At 37.5% G+C, this 5,204-nt stretch overlaps 1 long non-coding RNA gene across 2 annotated transcripts; it reads right to left on the reverse strand.

The window, feature by feature from the left end:
- Positions 1-682: 682 nt before the first annotated feature.
- LOC141906982 (uncharacterized) lies at positions 683-4,647 on the reverse strand. 2 transcript variants are annotated; one of them, XR_012619446.1, is made up of 8 exons: positions 3,982-4,647; positions 3,717-3,906; positions 3,328-3,529; positions 3,188-3,242; positions 2,947-3,140; positions 2,736-2,852; positions 1,953-2,648; positions 683-1,868 (listed from the first exon to the last, which is right to left on the reverse strand). It is a non-coding gene; the product is annotated as an uncharacterized LOC141906982 (long non-coding RNA). The 2 variants fall into 2 exon arrangements; XR_012619445.1 differs by lacking the exon at positions 3,188-3,242 and having other exon boundaries at positions 3,982-4,644.
- Between the last annotated feature and the right edge of the window lie 557 nt (positions 4,648-5,204).

Below are 5,204 nucleotides of genomic sequence, written 5' to 3' on the forward strand. Positions count from 1 at the left end.
CAACTAATCTCGCAGTATACTATGAACCTCTATTCGATTAGGTTATTTCTAACACATCTTCTGTTTGTAAAATAAAACTGTATCAATCTGCTGTCTATAATATTCATCTTTAAATAAGATTGTAATCCAGCAGGTCTGGGGTAAGGTGACAAACACTACAGTAAACCGGCTCACCCTTACTGGGACGAACTGAGACCAAGATTGGCACGAATTGAAGTGAAAGTCCGAGTAAGACTGTAAGGTTTACTGAAGTTATCTCTCATTACACTATATAAAGTTGTAAATAAATCTGGACTTTAACTAGTTTACATGTCCATGAGTAGACCGAGTTCTAACTAAAATCCATTCAAACAAGTCAGTTGAGGAGAGAGAGAGGGAGAGCTCGAGTCAATGTGATACTATACTTGATTAATGTGATTCGAGTCAAGAGCCGAGTCTACTGTAGATTACAGAAAAAAGAACCACAAAACAATTTGTAGCGAACAACTAAACCACGAATAGATCAGTAGTTGTGATCAATAGTTCAATACGTACATGTATCATATAAGTAAACATAAGTAAGCAAAGACTTCAACCAATTATCAAACACCAAGTTGACTCGGCTCCTCTACAGATCCTCATACCATTTTATTGAAATAAATATGTATTTACAATAACTAATGAATTAAAACAGTCGTAATTAACGAACACCGACAGAAGTCAACACGAATAAATCAAGGTCAGTCATCATGTTATGTCAATATTCAAGCACACTACAGAACTGACTGCTGCATTTCAGTTCCACCTCAAAACAACATCAAAAACTCTTTAGAAACAATCAAAGATATTCTAACTTGTTTTATTTAAATTAAAATAAAATTCGAATTGAACACACATGTTCATACACAGGGTCAGTTGCACCCAGACAATAATTCTCCAAGTCTTAACGTGCATTAGAGTTCTCCAAGTTCGAGCAACACATTAGAGTTCTCCAAGTTCAAGCAACACATTAGTGTTCTCCAAGTTCCAGCAACGCATTAGTGTTCTCCAAGTTCCAGCAATGCATTAGAGTTCTCCAAGTTCCAGCAACGCACTAGAGTTCTCCAAGTTCCAGCAACGCATTAGAGTTCTCCAAGTTCCAGCAACGCATTAGAGTTCCAAGTTCGAGCAACGCATTAGAGTTCTCCAAGTTCGAGCAACGCATTAGAGTTCCAAGTTCCAGCAACGCATTAGTGTTCTCCAAGTTCGAGCAACGCATTAGTGTTCTCCAAGTTCCAGCAACACATTAGAGTTCTCCAAGTTCCAGCAACGCATTAGAGTTCTCCAAGTTCCAGCAACGCATTAGAGTTCCAAGTTCCAGCAATGCATTAGAGTTCCAAGTTCCAGCAACGCATTAGAGTTCCAAGTTCCAGCAACGCATTAGAGTTCTCCAAGTTCCAGCAACGCATTAGAGTTCCAAGTTCCAGCAATGCATTAGAGTTCCAAGTTCCAGCAATGCATTAGTGTTCTCCAAGTTCGAGCAACACATTAGAGTTCTCCAAGTTCCAGCAACGCATTAGAGTTCTCCAAGTTCCAGCAACGCATTAGAGTTCCAAGTTCCAGCAATGCATTAGAGTTCCAAGTTCCAGCAACGCATTAGAGTTCCAAGTTCCAGCAACGCATTAGAGTTCTCCAAGTTCCAGCAACGCATTAGAGTTCCAAGTTCCAGCAATGCATTAGAGTTCCAAGTTCCAGCAACGCATTAGAGTTCCAAGTTCCAGCAACGCATTAGAGTTCTCCAAGTTCCAGCAACGCATTAGTTCCAAGTTCGACCCCGCAAATGGTCAACAGATGCCATCTGAATATCAAAGCCAACATCGTGTTTGATTAGATGTTTCACATATTTTCACCTACAAGACAATCAAAAGGTTAAAAAAGGATATTTTCAACAATCACTAAATCAATAAAATAAATTTATCTATTACAATATATACCTGATTTATAGTCAATTCAGATTCATGACTCATCCATTCATTCTCGAGCAACGCATTAGTGTTCTCCAAGTTCCAGCAATGCATTAGAGTTCTCCAAGTTCCAGCAACGCACTAGAGTTCTCCAAGTTCCAGCAACGCATTAGAGTTCTCCAAGTTCCAGCAACGCATTAGAGTTCCAAGTTCCAGCAACGCATTAGTGTTCTCCAAGTTCGAGCAACGCATTAGAGTTCTCCAAGTTCCAGCAACGCATTAGAGTTCTCCAAGTTCCAGCAACGCATTAGAGTTCCAAGTTCCAGCAACGCATTAGAGTTCCAAGTTCCAGCAACGCATTAGAGTTCCAAGTTCCAGCAACGCATTAGAGTTCTCAAAGTTCCAGCAACGCATTAGAGTTCCAAGTTCCAGCAACGCATTAGAGTTCCAAGTTCCAGCAATGCATTAGAGTTCTCCAAGTTCCAGCAACGCATTAGAGTTCCATATTCCAGCAACGCATTAGAGTTCTCCAAGTTCCAGCAACGCATTAGAGTTCCAAGTTCCAGCAATGCATTAGAGTTCTCCAAGTTCCAGCAACGCATTAGAGTTCCAAGTTCCAGCAACGCATTAGAGTTCTCAAAGTTCCAGCAACGCAAATGGTCAACAGATGCCATCTGAATATCAAAGCCAACATCGTGTTTGATTAGATGTTTCACATATTTTCACCTACAAGACAATCAAACAACGAACTTAAAAGGATATTTTCAACAATCACTAAATCAATAAAATAAATCTATCTATTACAATATATACCTGATTTATAGTCAATTCAGATTCATGACTCATTCATTCTTTCATCCTTTCAACTAAGGGATGATATTCCTGTGAATCCCTGAAGGTATTTTTCTATCTTGTAGTAACATACCATCTCTAGATATTTCCTTATTACAACAGGAAAACTCAAAATATGAATAATTTTGAATAATGTAAGACTTGAAAATTGATGTAATTTTCAATATCATACCTGATTTATAGTCAGTTCAGACTAATGACTCGACGTTCCTTTGCAACTGTTAACTTTGTGACTCTAGTTTGCAGCTTGACTGAGGCAGTTGACTCAGTACTACTGATCTCAGTGGTGAAATTCATCTAACTGATGCCCGGTGATTGTCTCATCTCTGGTGACAATCAGTTCTGTGGTAAACCTCTCCACATTTGCTACAAGAAAACAAAAAATATGAATAATTTTCATTTTCATGACTGACTTATAGTCTGTTCAATGACTGATCCTTCCTCTGGTATTGCGTTTCTAACGATTTGCTACAAGAAAACATGTAACAAACCATCATAATGTTTGGGACTTTTCCTAAAACAAGAAATCAATGTTATCTGTATCTTAACATACCTGATTTATAGTCAGTTCAGACTAATGACTCGACGTTCCTTTGGAACTGTTAACTTTCCTTGTGACTCAGTAACTTTGTTCCCGACTTTGACGGAGATCATTCACTACCACTGATCTGAGTGGTGACATTCATCTAACTAATGCCTGGTGATTGTCTCATCTCTGGTGACAATCAGTTCTGTGGTAAACCTCTCCACATTTGCTACAAGAAAACAAAAAATATGAATAATTTTCATTTTCATGACTGACTTATAGTCTGTTCAATGACTGATCATTCCTCTGGTATTGTCTTTCTAACGATTTGCTACAAGAAAACATGTAACAAACCATCATAATGTTTGGGACTTTTCCTAAAACAAGAAATCAATGTTATCTGTATCTTAACATACCTGATTTATAGTCAGTTCAGACTAATGACTTGACGTTCCTTTGGAACTGTTAACTTTCCTTGTGACTCAGTAACTTAGTTCCCGACTTTGACGGAGATTTCTCACTACTACTGATCTGAGTTGTGACATTCATCTAACTAATGCCAGGTGATTGTCTCATCTCTGGTGACACTTAGTTCGTCAATATTTGCTACAAGAAAACACAAAACATGAATAACTCTTAATTTTGAGACATTGAAAATTGATCCCTATTTCAATATCATACCTGATTTATAGTCAGTTCAGACTAATGACTCGACATTCCTCTGGAACTATTAACTTTCCTTTGCGACTGTAACTTTTTTGCTGACTTTGACGGAGATGAATCAGTACCACTGATCTCAGTGGCGACCTTCATCTAACGGATGGCTGGTGATTGTCTCATCTCTGGTGACTCAGTTCAGTGGACCAGCGATATTTCAAAGATTCAACCACCAAATAGCTATCAATGGATAGCTCTTTTGAATATTTTTACAATCTAAACGTTTAGTCGTAATGAGGACATTCGGGAAGCAGAATCAATCGTAATTCAGCAACATATGATACAATATGTACAGAACCAACACCAGCGACATTTCAAAGATGCAACCACCACAAAGCTATCAATGGATAGCTCTTTTGAATATTCATACATTTAAAACGTAAAGTCGCAATAAGGACGATCAGGAAACAAAATAATCAATCCCAATTCATCGACATATATTACAATATATACACTGAACCAACACCAGCGACATTTCAATGATACAACCACCACAAAGCTATCGATGGATAGCTCCTTTGAATATTTATACATTAAAAACTTTAAGTCGTTATAAGGACGATCAGGAAACATAAGAATCATAATTCAGCGATATATGATACAATATGTACACAGAACCAACACCAGCGACATTTCAATGATACAACCACCACAAAGCTATCGATGGATAGCTCCTTTGAATATTTATACATTAAAAACTTTAAGTCGTTATAAGGACGATCAGGAAACATAAGAATCATAATTCAGCGATATATGATACAATATGTACACAGAACCAACACCAGCGACATTTCAATGATACAGCCACCACAAAGCTATCATTGGATAGCTCCTTTGAATATTTATACATTAAAAACTTTATGTCGTTATAAGGACGATTAGGAAACATAAGAATCATAATTCAGCGATATATGATACAAATGTACACAGAACCAACACCAGCGACATTTCAAAGATGCAACCACCACAAAGCTATCAATGGACAGCTCTTTTGAATATTCATACATTTAAAACGTAAAGTCGCAATAAGGACGATCAGGAAACAAAATAATCAATCCCAATTCATCGACATATATTACAATGTATACACTGAACCAACACCAGCGACATTTCAATGATACAACCACCACAAAGCTATAGATGGATAGCTCCTTTGAATATTTATACATTTAAAACTTTATGTCGTT

The sequence above is a fragment of the Tubulanus polymorphus genome, chromosome 6 (assembly GCF_964204645.1).
Source record: "Tubulanus polymorphus chromosome 6, tnTubPoly1.2, whole genome shotgun sequence".
Classification (NCBI taxonomy): domain Eukaryota; kingdom Metazoa; phylum Nemertea; class Palaeonemertea; order Tubulaniformes; family Tubulanidae; genus Tubulanus; species Tubulanus polymorphus.